Here is a 21829-nt window from a genome sequence, read left to right as displayed (position 1 = left end):
GTGGCAAGCTAAGTGGCTGTAATGTTATAAATTGAGTACTGTGCTGTGATAAAGTTTTTCACCAAAGTACTTTCTCCAAGTGCTATCAAATAGCGACTGAATGCTGTTTATGGAGAAGTTTCTCCTTTATATTCCAGTGTGAAGGAATGGGCTAAATGGTTTCGCCTAGTAAGAGAGAGCATCAAAGATGATCCTCATGAAGGTCAGCCTGTGGAAGTGAGGACTGAAGAAAATGTCTTTCTTGTTGAGGAGAAACTGTTCAATGATAGATGGCTGAAACTCAAAGAAATCTCAGCAAGGTTGGTGCTTTCTGTAGCAATCATCTTTTGCATCATTCATGAGAAGCTTCACATGATGAAGGTCAGTGCAAAGTGGATGCCCCTACTTCTCTCTTCAATTCAGGAGCATCGTGTGACCTGTTCCCACAAGTTTTTAGAACTTTGCCAAGGAAATCAGAGAGAAGTACTGGAATCCATTGCACTGGGGATGAAATCATGGTCCTTTATTATGATCCTCTTTCCAAAAGGGAATCCATGGAGTGGCAAAGCACTGCTGAGAAAAGCCCAAGTCACTCATTCCACCAAGAAGATCATGGCAATAACCTTTTGTGATTACCAGGGAATTCTCTTGATTGACTTCAAGGAAAGGAATACCGCCATGAATGCAGAATATAATACTTCATTCCTCAACAAACTGTGTATCTCCATAAAGTAGAAGAGACGAGGAATGCGAGTCAGGGTGTTCGCCTGCTTTACAACATTGCTTCAGTTCATACAGCTATTGTTGCGAAGGAGATTGAACACCTTCCCTACAGCCCAGATCTAGCACCCAGTAACTACTACTACTCGAAACTGAAGAAAAGACCTTCGAGGAAGAAATTTGCAGGCGACAATGAGGTGAAAGGTGCAGTTTTTGGCCATTTTGCAGACAAAAGTACAGACTATTTTTTCAAGGGCATAGAAATGTTAATTTAAAGATGTGAAAAGTGTGTTGAAGTAACACAATTGTTTTCTTTCTATCACCTCTAAAAGTTAGTCAGGCTTGAGACTTATGGAACCACCCTTGTACACCAGGAAACATTTAAGAGTCAGATCTAGATAACTAGAGTAAACATTCACATAGCTTTTGAGGAATGCAGGAACCACCAGGGTTTTTGACCTGACATCCAGTCATCTTCTTGTAGTGTGCCCCATTAGTGGATATCTTCAGTAGATAGGAAGATGGCCAATTAAGGATGGAAATAGGAAATAGAGTAAGCAAAGCTGGTATGGTGGGTAGAAGATTAAATTAACTTATATGAAATAAGCGAGAAATTAACCAGAGTTGCAAAGATGTTAAACCTATAAACTTTTTTTTTCTCAGGCTTGAGTACAGGATATAAACAAGATTCTAATGAAAGTATAATTTATAGTGCAATAACAATTTTCCGTTTGACTCTCTGACACAAAAGTGTTCTAACTTTAGTTATGTTGCCAGATAGAAAGAAAAACTGTTAATATACAACTGACTTTTTTCTTCTAGGAAAGAGAAAAAGAAATATTAGTGTAAGAGGAATGAGTGAGCAGTGTAATGTATAAGAGATTTGATCTGTGCTAACATTTGGTGATGTTGTGAATGAAAGAATATGCAGGAAGAGTGTGAATTGTGTTGTGAAATATTTGAGAGCACATTGTTTGGCAGAAGAATATATGTGAGAGAGAGAGAGCAGAGGGGTAATGTATGTTCCTCAGTACGATATTTAGGATTTGGGGAGACGTGGGAATAGTGAATGATATTCAGGATGTTTAGTAAATGTGTACATTTGAACAAGGAAGGAGGCATGGAAGGCCTCATGAATCTGTGTGAGATGGGAGATTGTATTGCATATCATAGAGCATTGTTGAGAGTAATAATGGATGTGGGGTTAATAGAAATAATGACAGGTCATTGCTTTTCTATATAGGAATGTTAGGAGTAGCAGGAATAAAGGGAATGAGTTTGTAGTGTTTGGCATATTTCATTGTTCCCAAAGATTATCAAAATGTGGTTGACATAGATGTCTTAATAGAAGTAAGTATATACATATTTTGGGGATTAGGAGTTAAAAGAGGATGGAGAGTGTTACTTATGATGGATGTGTTGTGTACACTCAAGGTTGAGAATTAGACCTTAACATATGGTAGTAAGGAATTTCCAGAGTCTTTTCAGAGATGTTAGAACTAAGACATCATGTAATGGAGGAAACAAGGATTAAGAATTTAATTGAAGGATATAATTGTCACAGATATCGTTCATTCTTGCCTTCATTTAGTAAAAAGTGATCATGTGGTCTTAACTTAGAAGTGAGCACTTCTGAAGAGAAAGTAATTTATCTGGAATTACAAGCAAGTGATTAATTATGAATACATTATAAATACATTACTAAAAAGCCAGTACAAATGGAACAACAGGAAATTGATATAGTAACGTCCTATGTGCTTACCTAGGACAAAAGAACACAAGACATGGTGACTATAAAGAAGAAATATGTAGAATTCAACTTGGTTGGATGGCCTTTGGAAAACACAATGAAGCTCTCAAAGGAAACATTTCAATTTGCCTTAAAATAAGAATATTTGACAGTTGTATACTTCTAGTCATGACATATAGAAGTGAAACATGGACTTTGACTAAAAAATTGACCAACAAGTTGAGGATCACCCAGAGGAAAATGGAAAGATCATTACTTGGTATTACCATCTAGATAGAAAGTGCAGTAAATGATATATTTAGTTTAATCCTTTATCCAAGTGTAAGCAAACAAACTTTAGGCTCAAACTTTGTTTCCTTACACTTGGATATAGGATTAAACTAAATATATAATTTATAATCTAACCAAGGGGGAAAACATTTCCAAGAACGTGCAGTACTTGGGTCAGAGCTCAGACTAGGGTGAGAGACATTATAACAGCCATTAAAAGATCTTGCAATATGACCTGCCCATTGCCATTTAGAAGTAATACTCAAAAAAATGGACAAAGTTGATATCAGAATGGTATCCTGGAGATGAAAAGAGAACTACAAGAAGACCAAAGAGATGGTGGGAGGATGAGATTAAAGAGATGACAGGAACTCAGTGGCATAGGAAGGCTCAAGATAAGAATGACTGGACGACTTGTGGAAGATCTTCATCCACCAGTGGACAGAAAGTGGCTGATGATTAATTATGATAACAATTAGTTTAAGCAGTATCACGATTGGAAGAACTTAGAGAGAGATCAACAGTGCATAGGAGTTAAACAGTATTTGATAAATGCAGGATAAAGATAGATACTTTACATGCAAACTTTCTTTGCTTACACTTGGATAAAGCATATTAATTAATTTTATTTTTTACATGACTAGAGAATTTAAACATGGCTTTTTTAATGGTAATCCCACATGAAAAGTTGTTTAAGATGTATAATGTTTAGTATCATGGATAGCAAGAAAGTTGAAGAGATAAAAAATGACAACATTGGATTGGAAGTGGGTTGTTATTGAATTTCTATCACTGTTTTGCACAAGTTCCAGTGACTGCACTGTCTAGACAGTGGACACTCTAAACAAATATTCCTCTGCAACTTGCTGATGTCTATTACCTTGTGTACTGCACTAACCTTTGTTTTGGCACAGTATGACTTTGCTGTCCTTGTGCCAAACAATCAAGCTTGTTGATGTTGGCATCAGTTTACCCATGCAGTGCATGCTAAAAGTAACTACAATATATTAAGTTCAAGTGAAATAATATTTGGTTTACAGATCAAGTGTTGATAAAATTTATTAACTCTACCAACTAGTTTTGCCACACTTTAACTGTTGTCATCTTCAGGGCACTGACATATAGGCTTAAAACAATCTCACAATTATGAGTAACTGTAAAACTGACAAGAATAATTACAAATAAATTAGCATCGAACGTGAGTGAAACACGTATTGCGTGTACAAGGTTAGCTAGCTGTTGGTAAAGAACTTCCTGTAATTTGTGTTAAAGTTCGTTTCTTGTATTTTTAGAGATGTAATTAGGGTTTTCCATATCTCTGGGAGTATAAAACCTTGATTTCTGTTAAGGTTAACAGTAGAACGAGCGACTGTGGCTGCTTTTTTGAAAATTCTTGAATGGTAGTTTTCCTCTTTGTAAGGGGGGAACAGCTTTTGTTCCACTCGAATGACATGGTTAGTTGTAGAGAAATGAGACGATAGGCCAGAAATGTCCTGTCTGTTGTTTTTTACGTAGCAATGTGCTCCTTTTGCCTGATTTTGATGCTTCTTGAAGTCTGTCCGATGTAACTTGAGCCACATGAGCATGGAATATTATAAACACCAGCATATTTATAGAAAGGATGGTTATCTTTTGGAGATCTTAGTAGTTTACGAATAGTTTCTATTGGTTTGAATGTTACTCTTATTTTGTGTGGTTTGAGGAGGCTGCCGAGTTTGTTGGAGATGCCACTTACATATGGAATTGCAAGTGGAGATATTGGAGAAATCATACTCGTCACCAAATAAAATAAGTGACCAGTTATTTATCATATTATTCATTTTTATGGTATGTTCAAAACTTGAGTGTAAATTGGAAATTCTGAAAACAAAAAGTTTTTGCACAAAGTTACTAGTTACATGTGCTCTCCCTTTTGGACAGTGCATGTGTACAAAGTTTAGGGGAAACATTATATTAACACATTTAATGGAGTTTAGAAGAATTGTCAATATGGAAATATCTGCAAAAAATGTAGCAGATTATAAATGAGAATTCAGTGAATTGATGAGAAAGGAGTAATTAAGAAAATAACAACTCTGCTCTCTTCCATACTAAGTCAAAGATTTTTTAAGGAGCACTTGGCTTCACCACCCAAGTGCAGCTGTAAACTGTCCTACTTTGGCCAAACAGGCAGGACAGCGAATATCAGGATTTCAGAACACAGAGACTACATCCAGTTTCACCAGTACAGCCACTCTGGGCTTGCAGACCATGCTCTTGATATCCACCACGGAATACGTTGGAAGAAAGCCAAAGTAATAGGGTTTTCCATATCTCTGGGAGTATAAAACCTTGATTTCTGTTAAGGTTAACAGTAGAACGAGCGACTGTGGCTGCTTCTTTGAAAGATTATTCATAGAATCAGCCTCTGCTCTAAAAAACGTTCCAAACCTCAACAAATTTGGGTGCATGAGACTGCCCCAAATTTGGGAGACTTACATCATGAGAACATCAGCCCCAACGGCCAAGACAACCCAATATAGCCCACTAGGGGGCACTATTAGGACTTTAGGAATAACAGTAGTTTCTTATCTTCTGCCTTGCTTTTTGTAGTGCCTGTGTGCACGTGCCATATTTATATGTTCCCATGAAGATGGCAATGTGACATTGCCGAAATATAGGAAGTATTTATTAAAGTGTCTTTTAATTAATATTCCAGTATATGTTGTAAATTCCTTAAATAATTTAATGGTCAAGTATTCGATGGTTGTATGAATTTTGATTTAATATAGTTAATAGTAATTCGGAGATAAAGTAAACGCCTCCGTAGCACAATTGGAAGAATGACGGTACATTGCACCCTTCGATTGGAATAGGCCTAAGTTTGGTTCTCGTCGTGATGGGAGGAATCTTTATGTGTACTTTTTCAATTGAAGGTGAGTTAGCCTATCTCATATGAAGGTAGCAGGGTTTTTCCCTCCTGGAAACTCAGGTTTTTCATCCCGCATACAGACAAATCGGCCCTTCAGAACACACGCAATTTACAGACAAAAAATACTAGTTGTGGTGGTGGGCGGTAGATAGCGTTGATGGAGATGATTGGTAGTAGAGGTTCGGTGTAGTGGTAGAAACAGTTGTATAGTAGGTGTCCTCCTGCGATGAGTCTTCAGACTCCTTGAAGGTGTCACGAATAATAATGATAATAATAGCTGAGCAAAAGGGAAAACTGAATTTCTTGAACTGAAGCAATGACGCTTATGTCAGGTAAGATGTGAAGTTAGAGTTGTCTCAAGAAGCAAAATCTTATCCACAGATTTGAGTGTTATAAAAAGTGAGTTTTAAAAGGAAAGAGTTCTTCCTTTTATCTATATTTTATGAGAAATTAGACAGGATTAATTTCTGTGAGCAATTTAGTTAATGGTGTTGTCAAAACCCCATGGAATAGTTTGAAGTTTGGAATTGAGGACTGGAGAAGTTTTGATGATGCGTAGTGTAAGGGTTACCCAATGAGTAAAAGGAGAGCAATTGTCATAAGCAAAATTGTGGTGGAATCTACAGTTATCTCGAGAAGGTCACTGATATATACAGAAGAAAAAGAGGTGAAAGAACACAGTAGCTGCAAAGTTTGAAGATAAATATCAACCATCACATGTATTGTGTAATGGGAGAGAAACTGGCAACATAATTGCAGTGGTCAGAAGACAGACTATAAAATGGGAGTTTGATATTTTTTTACATAGTCTGGCAACCCTGCTCTACAATCCAGATATGGAATTTTTCAAGCCACTTCAGGCCTCCAATAAGCAAGATGGTAGTAGTCTCATATAACATGATGAAATTTATCTCCTGCTTATAGATCCATGCTCACAGTGGAATTAGAATGTGAGAGCCAGTACATTAACTACTCAGTCAAGCAATTGAATTATAAAGATTTGTCAACTTTCTATGAACTAATCTCCAAGCTGCAGGACAAATACCAGTTAAATAGAGTATAGAAAGTCAACATAAAACAGGAACAGTTGAAAAAGGCTATTGACTTGAACACTTTTGGTATTCAAAATACAAAAATAAAAATGCTAATGCCTCTGATAACCATTATTATCAGAGGTAATTATTGATAACAATTGTTATCAATATTGATATATTGATAACAACACACTGTTGATGATAAACAGTATAATCATGAGAAATCTGCTCTTTTCATTGGATAAGAAATCCTTGACTTCAGCATGTGTCTTTAAGTAGGACTGTCATTAGGATGTATGCTGTCCCTATCCAAACACCGTTTTCCCACTTGTAAATTCAAGAAAATATGTAAAATAATAAAAAAATGATGTTTTTATGGTTGTGATCCAATTTTGCCACTTTTTGCTCCTCATAGGCATTGCTTTGCTTAAGTGGGTGATGATGGCTCTATCTGTAAACAAGCCAAACAAGCCTGAAAGAAAAAAAAATATTGTTGCATTGTTTTTGTTTCAATTGAAAACTTGACAAGTATTGGTAAATTTCAAACTATTTTTATTATTTTCTTGTCTTGTTTCAGAACATGCTTCCCATTTCTGAAACATGAGTGAGCAGAATTTGTGTTTATCCCATCTCGACCCAGACATATTTGATGTATTATTCAGATTTACATATACAGGACAATTGACATAGAAAGGAAAAATCTATAAATCAATATAACTCATCCTCTCTCCTCCTTTGGCTATTTGCTAGAACATTTAGAGAGTAAAGCACTCAACACAACTATTTTGAATGAATGGCAAGTTTGCCATTTTTTCTCATGTACAAGATATTTCATAGATTCTTTTATTAACTCATTTAAATAGCTAACATCTAAAAATACACTTCACATTAGAAAAAAGAATGGAATAATTATATGCCATTTCCTGAGTAGTTACACATCTTTCTAATGGTTCATTGTCTTTATCTATTTATAGAGAGCCAACCCATTATTTTCCTGACTTCCATGGAGTCACAAGACTCATTGTGGGAGGTCAACAAAGTCTATCATATCACTCCTTAAACTCATCCATGCTCCTACCACTCTCCATGCAAAAAACTTACTTCTTACCCTTTTACCCACCACTCCCTTTTGCATCTTTCAGGGATGGCCCCTTGTTCCTCCTCCCCTTTTTTTTTTACCATATGAAAAATCTCCTGTGTTAACACGATAACTCTCTAACAGCTTAAATGTTGTGATCATATCCCCCTCTTCATCTTCTATACACCAAACTCTGCAGTCTATATGCCCCCAGACTATCTTCATAATCAACATTTTATAGTCCTGATATAATTTTTGTTGTCCATCTGTCCTCTCAAAGGTTACTTTCCCTTCAAATCCCAGTGACAAGATCTCAGCACAGAAATCCAGATCTGGATTTTGATCCAGGTCTGATCAAAGCTTTATACAATGGGACCATCTTTTATATCTGATGATCAATGTACTCCTCAACATTGCAGCAATTCTCTGAGATGTCTTCACATTCTTTGCAATATGCCCTCAGAATTTCAAATCTCTATTCACAATCACCCTAACATCACCTGCTTCCTCCATTTCTTCCAGTATAACTCCACATACTTGCATAAACAATCCCACTATCATCCAGCCCAACAGTATGGGATCCTCAGAACATTAACTCAGAGTGGCAGGGTTATATGTTCTGAATGATGCTGCTCCTGCCACAAAACTTGACTGCTTTCCACACATTAGCCAATTATCACTCCTATAAAATACTCCAATACACGTTCAGGTTCAAACCACATTTCAGACCAGCAAACCCAATCCACTGCCATAACGTCTTTGAGCATATGATAATAGTCGATGTATTTCTTGCCTTTGGCGATTCTTTATTACTTTATTTATACCTTGGTAGTAGTAGGTATTATCCAGCCCAACAATATGGGATCTTCAGAACATTAACTCAGAGTGGCAGGGTTATATGTTTTGAATACACACGCACACACACACAAATATTGTTAATGCAAGTTAAAAAGCAGATCTTATCCCTTTCCCAGAGATCTAAAATTAAATTTTTGAAATGTTATATTAAAAAATTTAAGTGCTGTAGCAATTAATTTCCTACCTCAGTTATTTCATTTAGATGGCAGATGAATTTCATTGCCTGGTGTGAGACCACTGTTCTGTTATTGGAGGCCTGAAGTGGCTTGAAAAAAGTTCTATGTTTCATCTCTAGAGCAGGGTTTCTGGACTATATAAAAAATACAAAAAAAATAAATAAATAAATAGAATGAAATAATCCTTAGCCCACTTATGGTACTAATGTATTATATAGGCTTACAACCTTTCATGAGTAGGAGCCACATTTTAAAAAAAAATGTAATTCTAATAAAACAGATGTTAAAACATGTGAACTTGGAATCGTTTGTTACTCTCACTCCCCAAGATATTATGATCTCTCTCTCTTATAACCTATGGATCCCCCATAGGTTATATGCAGTGCTTGAAGTGGAACTGGATGTCATCTCCCTTCAAGAAATCTTTAAACCTTCTCATTATTCTTGCCATTGTCAACAGATTGCAGAAATTCTTGCTCAACCAGCAGCATATGTATTGTGTTGAACAAAATCATTCACTCCTAGCATTCACAGAATGCTTGGGCAATATATCCTACCATTATCCATATAAAAATTCCATTCCCCCATTAGTTATACCATACTCTGCACAGCTTCTAAGCATAGCCTTGTTTCTTGCCATCTGTTTTGTATAATCCTTTCTCTATTAATTCTATAAGGACCCCTCATAAACTTAAACACCACTTCTTTTCAACTCATCTGTTAAATTTAAATTTCCTCAACTTCTCCCCAGAACCAACATTCCATAGTCTTCTGTGCTCTTAGTTACTTGTCTGTACCCTCTCAGAATTTTATCATTGGAAATTAGGTGATCAAATTTGCACAATACAGCCACTTCCGTACCCCATTGTGTGTTTTTTTTTTATGCAAAAGGTTGTGAATCTTTTGTATAATAGTATCATGAGTGGGCTAAGAATAAGCAGTAATCCTGCTCTAGAAACAAAATATTACTTTTTAAAGCCACTTCAGGTTTCCGGTTGAGTTTGAATCCCACAATGCCCATGGTGGGATTCAAACTCAGTGTGTTGTTGGAGAACATTGCTTCTTTTTACTCTCCCAAACTTTGTCTCATCAGCAAATTGCTGACCTAGTTGGTCAAATGAATAGTACTTCCTCCCCAACCAATTGGTCTTTGGTTTGATTATATGAATTTCATTGTCCATTGTGAAAACATTCTGCTTATTGGAGGGTTGAACCAGCTTGAAAAGCTCCATCTTTTGTCTTTGGAGCAGAGTTTCTGGATTATCTAACTCTTAGCAAACTCATGGTAATGATGAATTTACATTTGTGAGTGGACTTGACATAAAAAAAAGACCTTATGAAGAAACAAATAAGTTACAGTTTGAGAACAGGACCCTGTGCTATCCTTGCTAGTTATCTTCCTTTACCCTGGAACTGTTTTCCTTACTCCACACACCTCACTGGTTTCATTCAGGCAGCCAATCTTTTATCATCCCTATCTCTCTCTCTCAGCTTGCATACTAACTTTCCATGCAGTAGTAGTCTGTGAAATACCGTTGTGGAATTCAAGAATGTTGCTATATATGAATCTTTATCCAGCACATCATGAAATGCTAGTAGATTGCTAAAGACTTATCCTTTATATACCCATATTGACTGTTATAGAAAATCTGGTATTTATCAGCCTATTCTTGTATTCCATTTTCTTAGCAATCTTTCCAGTACCTTAATCATAACTGCAGCTATACAAATTGGTCTGTAATTAGAAACATCTTTTTTACTCCTTTGGGATTCTTCTAATTGCATGGTTCATTTAAAACAACTAGACCTTGAAAAATTAATAGTAATATATCATCCAACCCCATAGCATTATTGATATATAGTTTTCTTAACACCTTATATATCTTTAGTTCCCTCACTTCTGGTTTCAAATAACATTTGTCCCTTCTGGATGTTCAGCGTTGTTCATACTGATTGGAAATTCAGCAAAGTGCTTGTAAATTTCACTGTATAATTTTGCATAATGTTCTGGCACTATCACCAGCCCACAGTTTCATCTTTTTGTTCACCACAAAAGGATTCCTTTAAATTTCCTTTCACCTGACTGGCAATCTACTTGTCATATTATGCATTTTATTTCCTTACCACACTCATCACTTTCTGGACTGCATTTTATACCCCCCTTATATGCATCTGGTATCTACTATCTCTTCCATAACAATTATTCTCACACTGCTTGTTTAATTTTGCTTCATCCATTTCACTCCTGCCTTGTTTTGTCTGATCCTTTGTATACATTATACATCGTGTCAGATGTCGTAATGAATTTCATTGCTCTATTGACCTCTTTCTCAAATTCAACATTTTATGGTATTGATAATAGTCAACTAGAGTTTTCCATAATCACTTGCAGTTCCTGATATCTTTTTGAATGAATCTTTCTTGCTAGCACCTGTGAGGTCTAGAACTTCAATCACTTTCTCCATCTGGCAACACATCTCATTCACAAATGCATGCTGTGAGGCTATCACCAAATCCATTACTCAAAAACATTCTACCTAAAGTATCTTCCTGAAAACATTCAGCAGGTTTACTCCCCTTGTTTTGATATGCTATCTCCTTTTTCACCCATTTTCTCATTCAACTCCTTTATTGGATCACTCACTCTGTACTTGTTTAACTGGTTTGTCTAAACATTTTGTGATCATTGTCCACTACATTCCAAGGCCTGTTAACAACATTCTGTTCTGTTTATTTCAACCTCATACCAAACTGATCCAAAGGCATCACAGGTATTGTAATTTTCACCTTCACCCTAGGCATATATCCTTGGTTATTGACATCACTTCCATTTGTCTTATAATTATGGAAGATTCCTTATTCCTCCATTTTTCAGTCTTGCTTGTATATCAGCCTCTGTTTCCCAAGTTTTGTTTATGCCAATTAAGCACCCTGAATCAGTCAATTCTGCATACTCAAACAACTTTTGATACATCTTGCATATTTATACGAACATTACTGTCCATGTGAAGTCCTGTAAGTCTTTACTCTTTTGCACTATCTCGCCAGTGCTCAACTTCACCATTCTTCCCTTCATATCACTGTACTTCCACACTTTTCCCCAATGGTAATATGGTAATATTGCTATCTTTTTTGTTGTTACTGTTGCACCCACTTCAAGCACTGTTTACTGATCTTTGAAGATAAAACTACACTTGATTTTTTTTTTTTTTTTTTTTTTTTTTTCTTCAGTTAGAGCTTTTGATTGGCACTTCCTAAAATGTTTTGTATTGATTATGTACCATAATATAATTTATAAATTATAATATACAGAAAATAATTCCTAAATTTTATGACAGAGCACTCTTTTCAGGAAAATTCCCATTCCCCCCAATATGCAACAAGACTTTCTGCTAGATGTATCTTGTCAAATGAGATGACTAGAAAGGTAAATAACATAACTTTTGAGAATCTACAGCAACTTAAAATATTTTTTTTTAAATTAAAATAATTATCAGCACTTACTGTCAGCATATCCCTTTTCAGAAGATTGCACTGCTTTTCAAAACTTGTCAGTTTCAGGTTTATCAAGTTTTTCATAAATATACCACTTTCAACTTCATTACATTCTTTATTTTTATCGATTATAGGACATATTTAAATAGTTTGAAATTGTTGATATGAGTAGGGTGAAAGAACTTTGCCATTTTCAGTCATTATTTTGTATTATGTTGTTACTGTTAAGGAAACATAAAAAGGCAGTTTAGGGTACAGCAGCATGAAGTTGACATGATACCCAATTCTTACTTCCTGACTGACTTCAGTAATAATTCTACTACCAAATATATTTGAGTTCAGTTTTGTTAGGGATGGGGACCCATAGAAAAACCAACTCATTTGATGGGAATGAGGGATGGGAAATGTGAATCATATCTGAGTAATCACCATTTGGGTAAGCTAATAAACATGACCTGTAATTCACTATCTTTGATATAGGTTGGCTTGTGTATATTTGCATGATTGATGTAACTTTTTCTCTCCTTCTCTTCTTGCATCCTTTTTTTTTATTTTTAAAATTTTTTGCATTTGAATTATTGCTCAAAATTTTTTTTATGTATTTACATATGCATAACAATACTGATATGTTCAATAGTGTTAAATGACATATAATCATTAGACATCAATTTTAATTGCAGCTCTTGTTACCTGTTTCATTAACCTTTTATTACGTCCTTTAGCAGAGCAGAACCATAACTGACTTCTGTCTCTTACTGCAATCTGACTGATACCCATCACTTTCACGATACTCACACTTGGATAAAGGATTAAATTAAACTTATTACAGTCTAACCAAGTGAAAAATAAACTCTCAACATCTTTCTCTGAATCCGGAATAATTTAATAATAAGGTTGTACACCCTTTGGCAACTCCTATAGGTTGGGATAACATCGCATTGCTTCTGCCTTGGTGTCTCCACTACTGGGCCTGGCTCCCACTGACGAGACCTCAATAAAGGTCGAAACTGGTATGTGTAGTGACTCTTGCCTTAATGCATAGCATTACACACATATCCGCAAGGAGATTTTTTTTTTTGTATTATGGGAGATACTGAGATAGGAGTAATGAGAACTTTCTCCACCTTTGCAACGAGTTGCCTGGTGTTGTACTACCTTAACCCAGTCCTGAAGATACATTCAGGCGCAAACTTTGTTTGAGTGTGAGCAAACTTTGTTTGCTCACACTTGGATAAAGGATTAAACTAAACTTATTATAGTCTAACCAAGTGAAAAATAAACTCTCAATATATATATATATATATATATATATATATATACACACACACTGTCATTCTCTGAGTACTATTCATTCTCTTGACATCCAGTAAAAGTCATAGTAAGCAAAGTTGTGAATTGTAATTTGGTATTGGCCTAAGTGACTTGTATAACGGTATCATAACTTCCCTTTTCCTACATGTGAAGCTTATTTTAATTAAAACTACAATCTGCCGAGTTACAAGTTGTCTTAGCAGTATAATATGTGAACTGAATTCTTTGTCAAATAAAAATATCCAAATCCTTACATTCATTAATTCTTTCTAAAGCCTTATCCATTCATTGTATATCTATCAGATGTGAGAGATGGCCTGTAAAGAATTCAGCAAGTCATACATTTTTGGTAGCAGATTTCTTCAATGTGTACAAGTGCAAGCTAGTTGGCATATAAATCAGCAGTATAATTGCTGCATTCATATGGAATCTAACCAGAAACAAGGTGGTCATACAAAAACTGCTGACGAAAGAAGTCATATGAAAGAATACATTAGGAATACAGTATTACTGTATTCTTTTTCCTAATTTTCAGCAAGTTTTTTAACCACCATGCTTGTTATAAAAAAAAAATGTTAAAAATAGCATTGAGCTATTTTGTCCACTTTTGCAATATGTCCTGCCATTTTCAACTTGCTGTGTGCTATCAACCTCTCCTCCCTCAAATCAGCAGTGTCGTTGAGTTCTTGCAGTACAGTCCCATTGGTGTATTATAACACAGCTTGTAATCGTGATTTTCTTCCTTGACTACTTGTTCATCAGTTGCATCAGTCTTGGGACTGGTAGCTCAGCAGCAGTTTCCTCCATTCCGCTCTGTCATTGGCTTTCTTCTTAACCTCCTGGCAACTGCTCAAACCCGTGCTGTCTTTGACTTGGTGATTCCTTGGTTTGCCTCTTCTTCTTTTCCCCTCTATTTTGCCTTCAGTTATTCTTTTCACAAGTCCATCATGTCGAAGTATATGTCCAAACCACCTATCCCTTCTAATTTTGATCGATTTAATTAGAGTTCTTGTTTCGTTTCTCTCTCTCAGGACTTGGTTTGATTTTTTTTCTGTCCATTTTATTTTGTTCATGCAGCGCCAGCACCACATTTCAAAAGCCTCCAATCTTCTTACATCTTCTCTGCCTGGAATCCAGGTTTCACATCTATACAGTGCAATGCTCCATATCAATGTCTTTACTAATTTTTTTTTCAATTGTAGATTGAGTTTTCCTGTTAAAATGCTTTTCATCTTAGAGAATTGGGCTTTTGCATTGTTTATTCTTGATCTTATGTCTTCTCTTGTTCTGCCATCTTCTGTTATTAGGCTTCAAGGTTATTATTTAGTAATTCTAGCATTGTTTTTAATCTTCTGTTTTCTGCTACAAGGGCTATGTCATCAGCAAATCTTATACACACGACTTGCTCACCATTTATCTTTATGCCACTATTTATTTTATCTTTAGTTTCCTGAATGGCCTTTTCAATATATAAATTAAATAAAAGTGGTGAAAGTATACATCCTTGTCTTACTCCACTCCTTATATTTATTATTTTCTCCTTATCATTGATTTTAATCCATCCATTTTGATTTTTGTAAATTTGATAAATTATTTTCCTATCCCTCAAATCTATGTCGATATTAGTTAGACAATTTAGGAGTATTTGCTGGTTTACTTTATCAAACGCTTTCTCTAAATCAAGGAAGCAAATGTAAGTATTTTGACTAAGGTCTAATCTTCTCTCTATTATTGTTCTTAAACAGAGTATTGCCTCTCTTGTTCCTTTATTCTTTCTGAATCCAAATTGGTCTTCATCCAATAGACAATCTATTTTTGAATAAATTCTATTTTGAATAATTTTTAGCAGAATTTTGCTAACATGTGGGATTAAAGCTATTGTTCTAAATTATCTGCATTTGTTTGCATTATTCTTTTTTGGTATCGGTATTATGGTTGATTTCATAAACTTGACTTCTTGTATAATAATTAAAACACTTTTTTTGAATGTTAGTCAAGTGGGTTTTAATTTATTGTCCTACATGTTTCACCAATTTTTGCTATCGGCAACTTCAGGGAATACAATTGGTAAGCTATATGAAGGTAACAGACTAAGTTTTAACCTCCCAACCGGCCGGTGTGGATGAAATATTCAACACTCCCTAGCTTTTTTCATGGATCAAAACTTCGTCGGCATTCTACCTTTTATCATGCCATTACCTTCCTCCGCCGTTAATCTCGTTACGGCTATTCCATAGCTTAACATGGATTAACTGTTGCTGAGTGACCTTTGTGTCCTCCTGTCTTTACGTCTATTGTGTTGCTTAGAATTTCACTTATTGTCCTAAGTTATTTGACCTTTCTTGCCTCTAAAATGATTTATTGTATCTCTTCCCAAAAATTGAAATGAATTTCACATATGCGAAAAAAATCAATCCTGAAATGACCACTGATCAGCTTTTGCAATGAATCTATTTAGTGATAGTAAATTTGGTGTATTTTATTCTACAAATCAGTGCACCGGAAGAGTTGCACTGATTATTCTTTCACTTTACGTATAATAATTGAATAATTTTTTTTCGAATTTTCGAATTTTCAAATGTTTGCTTTGAAAATATTATGTCAAATATTTATTTTTTAAATAATATTCATTGAAATAAATATGTCCTTTTTCTTTCGTTTCTAGCCAAATAGCATTATATGGATCATCACATTTCAGATTTAGATACGGTTTTTTGTTATAAAGACAAAATAAAAAAAAAATGTTAAAATGCTAAATTGCATTACTCGGTTTCCGATCGTGTCTTTTTGGTATCAAAAATTTATATCCAATGATATTTTAGCAGTGATTGTTCGCCTTCGTCATTTATTTATTTATTTATTTGTATTATGCATATTACGATAATATCTAGTGCATAACCTCGTAGATATGTTGAAAATATAATGTGAAAAATATCATATACGGAATGATTCAACATTTTTGCTCATTTTGAAGATTTTCTAATGCTTCCCTCCCCCCTCCTTATTCTCTCCTGGAACTCAATTGCATAACTACTCTAAATTTCTATACAGGTTTGAAAGCTTTTCTAAGACAGCATTCAAAATCAATTACTTCATTTTACCATTTTGACAATAGATATACGACAATCAGATTGTATCATGAAGCTTCTAATTCTGTTCTATTTATTTGCAATCTAAAACCAGCTGTTCTACTGTCCACTGAAATTATGTGAAATTTTAGAAATAATATGCTGTATTTTCACCATGCAAAATTGTTTATATGCATACCACACAAAAGAAAGTTCAGTAGTATTATTTGTGTTTGTTTTTCTTTAAAAAAATCTAAATATTACTTCTGCTGCTGCTGGAAGCTATTTCTGAAATAATCTACATCTTCTAAATACTTGGTAATATCCTCTTAGCTGGAGGAAAAGTTGAAGGCTTATTACTCTCAGTGCTATTGAGAAGAAAGGGGAGAACACTAAAGTGCCTCAGGCTGTAGTGCAGAATATGTCAAGAATGTCTTGTTTTCTTTTCGATTGTTGATTACCTATATCCTAACAGAAATACTGATATTTCGTTTACATGCGTATACATTATTTATGCCAAAATAATTGCTTAATTTATAATGATCAGTTTCACTTTTATTATCAAAAATTAGAAATTAAATCATACAATTATCTCGAAAAAGAGGATTTGAATTATTTTCAAAGAAAAGGTGCATATGCGTTTCATAATCTTCTTTTTTGGGGGGGGGTATAGACCTAATCAATCTGCAGATATTTCAGATAATTTATTTCATAAATCGTTAGCAAGACAGCTGTTACAAACGTAAATCACTTGGGGAACATACCCATTCATTTTAGTGTAAAATAGTAGCAAAGGTTCAGTTACTTTAGATATGTAATCTAGAAGAAAATGTTATGTCTGCTGAGATTAGAATCTTATGTGAATAATTTTTCTGACATGATTTCTCTATTCGTTATAACGTAACCAATTTCCAGATTTTTTCCCTCCTGCAGACTCCATGTTATATGCAGTGATTTCTTCTTTGTACTACAAGAAAAAAAATCAGATAACTTTTCAACTGGCTGAATTTATAATGTTCTTTCTTTGTGTTTTGAAGAGAAAGTGCAAATGACTTTTTTCTTACTATTTTTGCCATTATAACATCTCATATAATTATAAGAGTGACATTTTACCATTTTTCTCCCACACGAGAAACAGAAATAAGGTAGTAATAATATTGTTGATTCTGCCAAACTTCATTGTAGCAGAAATTTTTATTACAAAACTTTGTAATATATATATATATATCTACGAAACAAGAAATTTGGAACCCATATCACATCAATGTTGAGTGTTGGCAAGGTGAAAATGTTCCCGTTATTATATATATTTCATTTATTAACTAGGGGGGAGGGGTATCCCCCCCGTGTTCGGGTATGGTAGGCCAGTTCGCCTTCAATTGTGATAACTCGAAAGGGGGTTCCGCCCCTGAATTCTGAACTCGAATTTTGAAGACTCGACACTCAGGGTAGCCCCTGAGTTTCAAAGCGTTTCGATAAACATGACATAAAAAGCCTTATAATTTTATATATATATATATATATATATATATATATATATATATATATATATATATATATATATATATAGGGTAGATTTTATTTCATTATTTTTTATTGTTTTGATGAAATACAAAATGGATGGAATACTCTTTCCAGTTTCTCTGTGTCATAAAAAGAACTTAAAAATTAGCCTTCAAGATGAAAAAGAAACAGTGCATTCGGGTATCCCTCTATCAATATTTGTAGTCCTGAAAAGGACTGTTTTGATGATCTTGAAAACAAACATTTTTTATTTCATACTGTTCAGAATTTAAAAGTCTTGAACAGCGTGGAACACCTTGAAGCAAGGATAAACACACAAAGCAGTTTTACACTCAGGGCACCAGATTTTTGTTTCCTTCTGATATTTTTTTATTACATACATAATATTTGCGTGCATGTTTTTTTTTTTTATTAGCCGTTGGTGGTAGATTTTCGGGATAATGGTTGGAGTTAGCAGTGTTCAACCTCAGATGTCTGGCAGGATTTCCTGTTTTTCTGCTTGCTGAAGAAGGTGCATGTGCATGCAGCAATGCTTTCGCAATTTCTATTCTGTATTCTAGATATGTTATGGTAGACAAACATTTTTTCTTGTACAGGAGGAAACTGTTCCAAATAACAAAATGCAATACATGTCCAAACACTTTTTTGTAATATTTTTTATGCTGTTTCCTCATTACAGAGTAGAATGATAGCTGCTGATTGCACCTGTCGACTCTACCCATAGTGTCGTTGTATGCACACACACACAGCAATGGGTTTTTCTTTCTTCAAACCATGCTTCTCCACGGATTCCGTTGATGGATTGTGCAGGGAAGACAGCAGAAAAACATCTTTTTTGTCTTTCCAACATAGTGCAAAGACTTTCCCTCGCTGATAAGTTCGGATTTCCCCCTTCGATAGCTTTCCTGAAGCCAGATCTGGAGGCATATCTCACCTTTTTGCATTTACAGTACCATAACTATCTGTACGATGCTGTAAAAGCAAATCAGCGAGTTCAGGACACATATATAATAATTATCCATTATAATGCAGTAACCTTTCCCCAGTAAAGGGTCTAGTAACTGCATTACTGCACGCATCGACAAGGGGAGATCCGAATATTTATCATGCTCGATTACAGTTTGCTTTCCCGTATAAGGTTTGAAATCCCAAAGATATTCACTTTCTGATTCGCAAAGCATAAAAAATTTTACTCCATACTTCACTTTCTTTTTGGGAATATACTGCTTACATTTCAGTCTACCTTTGAATGGCATAAGGCTTTCATCGATACTCAAGTCTCTCTCAGGAATGTAGAGTGATCTACATTTCTGATGGATTTTCATCAGAAAATCATAAATTTTGTTGAGGACTGGGCAAGGATGTGTTGCCTGATCACATTCCTCATTATTCTGAAAATGCAAATACTTCATGATGAGACTGAATTGTTTTTCAGTCATAACATCACGAAACATTGGCGTGTTCAGAATCCAGTCTGTAGACCAATACATTCCGAGAGCGGGCTTTCGAAAGGTATTTCGAAACTTTGGGTTTTCCACTTTCTTTATTCTGATATTGCATTTGAAGGATGACAGTGATTTTAAATATTAATTTCACCTATATCCGAATATCACATAATTTCCTGATTTATAATAATCAGGAAATATGTATATTGTCTGATTTATAATTTGCTAATTTATAATAATCACCACATAGTTTCAGCATCGAAAAATTAAAGTTATGTGGAACAATTACTAGAGAAAAATAACGAATTAAATAAAAACTGTACCTATGTTTCATAACAGTTTTCGGGTGTATGATAGTAATGCAATGGGGGGGGGGGGTTAAACTATCAGAGGCGAAATAAAGTTCAATTCTATTGTAAAAATATGGAAATGAAATTTCACATTTGATATACATATTTTGAATGATAAAAATAAGCAAATGTATCACGTACTTTAAAAATTGGAGAATAAAATATCTGAATTATGCAGAAAATATAAATTTAAATCATAACTGTTAATTTCATTTTGTAATGACCAATTATACAAGGAAACCAAGAAAGTGAAAGTACAGATTACTATACAACATGAAGAAAAAATTTAGTAATATGATTAAAGAATTTCATGTTATTCTCTATAAAGCAAAGTTGCTCAAGCATGTCCTAAAGGAAATGTGGCAAGTATTATTCGATTTCGATGGTTTTGTACAAATTTATTTTGATAATTTTGTACAAAATTAGAAATAATATAATCTGGAACGTCGGCAGCCGGTTTTCGTTTCTTCTTTTAAAAGAATATTTCAAATAATTATCGTGAATTAATTTCTTCGAGAAAAAAGAAAAATCTTTTGTCTAGTAAGCGATTAGAAAAAATTAGTGCAAAAAAATAAATTAAATTGGTTCTCCAAGGTAAGGCAATATTTAAGTGAAGAAATTATGCAAGACCTTTATTTTGTCCAGAAATTAAAATTGTATTGTACAATAAAAAGAGAAAACAAAAATATAAATAATTTCTCTATTTTTAGTCTATCATATATAACTAAAATCCAGTCAACCAACATGGAACAAGAAAGTCCGTTTCTTGTTAGAGGCAACTAAGAGGCAGCTATGAACGGGAGATAATCCGATTAACCGTTCTCTTCATCGTGAGGGTTTATCACACCTTCTAATGGACATGACAGTCAAATTGCACTTCTTATCCAGGTTCTTTAAACAGGTGGGCTGAAACATATCCAGATTTAGTTGGACGTCTATAGACGTCCTAGCCGGTAGGGAGGTTAACTGACAGTGCTAATTCATACAAAATTAGTATTGTGCGAGACAATGCACGTGTCTCAGGAACATGATTTATTTGTTACGAGACATAATGTAATTGGCATAAAAGTTAATTTCTTTGATGTTTAGTGATCTGATTAAAGCTTTCCAAATTTCCGGTAGGATTAGACCTTGATTCTTATTTAGGTTTCCTGTTGAACGGGCGATCGTAGCAGCCTCCTTGAAGGTTCTGGAATGGTAGTTCTCTTCTATGTAGGGGCATATGACTCTTATCCCACCAACCATCTCATCTCAACCAACCAACCATCTCAATGAGATGGTTGGTAGAGGGAAAGTGGCAAGAAAGGCCTGAAATATCTTGTCTGTTGTTTCTGACATATCCTTTGTGTTCTTTCTGACTCGTTTCGAAGCTTCTAGAGGTCTGACCAACGTAACTAACACCACAGGAGCAAGGTATATTATATACTCCAGAGTACTTGTAGAATGGATGAGGGTCTTTCGGTGATCTTAAAAATTTCCGAATAGTATTGACTGGCTTGAATGCTACTCTAATATTGTGTGGTTTTAGGATTTTTTTGAAATACTGCTGACAAATGGAATAGTTATTTTCTATTATAATAATAGAAAAATTTGGCTAGATATTTAGACAGTTGGTAAGTAGGAGAATAGATTCCATCAACTATTGGACGTAACGGTATACCTTCTCTATGTATTTTTGGAACGCCATACAATCTTGGAGTCAACGGGTGCATGGATTTTAACTTTCTTATTAAGTCTATAGGCCAGTTAATCATTCCACATGATAGTTCATTGGTGTCGTTATGGTTTTTTTTTGCATAGGATCTGTACTGATGACCTCATAGACAGACGTGTCTGATAATAGATTTTTAATTTTTTCTT

General features: G+C 34.6%; 1 protein-coding gene across 6 annotated transcripts in view; it reads left to right on the top strand.

The window, feature by feature from the left end:
- Nucleotides 1–21829, top strand: part of LOC150108632 (uncharacterized) — a 516846-nt gene that overhangs the window by 222172 nt on the left and 272845 nt on the right. For 2 of the 6 annotated variants that reach the window (XM_090390899.1, XM_090390900.1), the window contains exon 3: nucleotides 12129–12203. The exons of the other annotated variants lie outside the window; for them this stretch is intronic. The gene's annotated coding sequence lies outside the window, so the exon portion shown is untranslated. The remainder of the gene's footprint in view (nucleotides 1–12128; nucleotides 12204–21829) is intronic. 6 annotated transcript variants of the gene reach the window in all.

This window comes from Typopeltis vanoorti, chromosome 3, assembly GCF_054136105.1.
Source record: "Typopeltis vanoorti isolate ZY-2024b chromosome 3, IOZ_Tvanoo_1.0, whole genome shotgun sequence".
Classification (NCBI taxonomy): Eukaryota; Metazoa; Arthropoda; class Arachnida; order Uropygi; family Thelyphonidae; genus Typopeltis; species Typopeltis vanoorti.
Note: the sequence above shows the minus strand (reverse complement) of the source record. Positions and strands in the feature narration are given on the sequence as shown.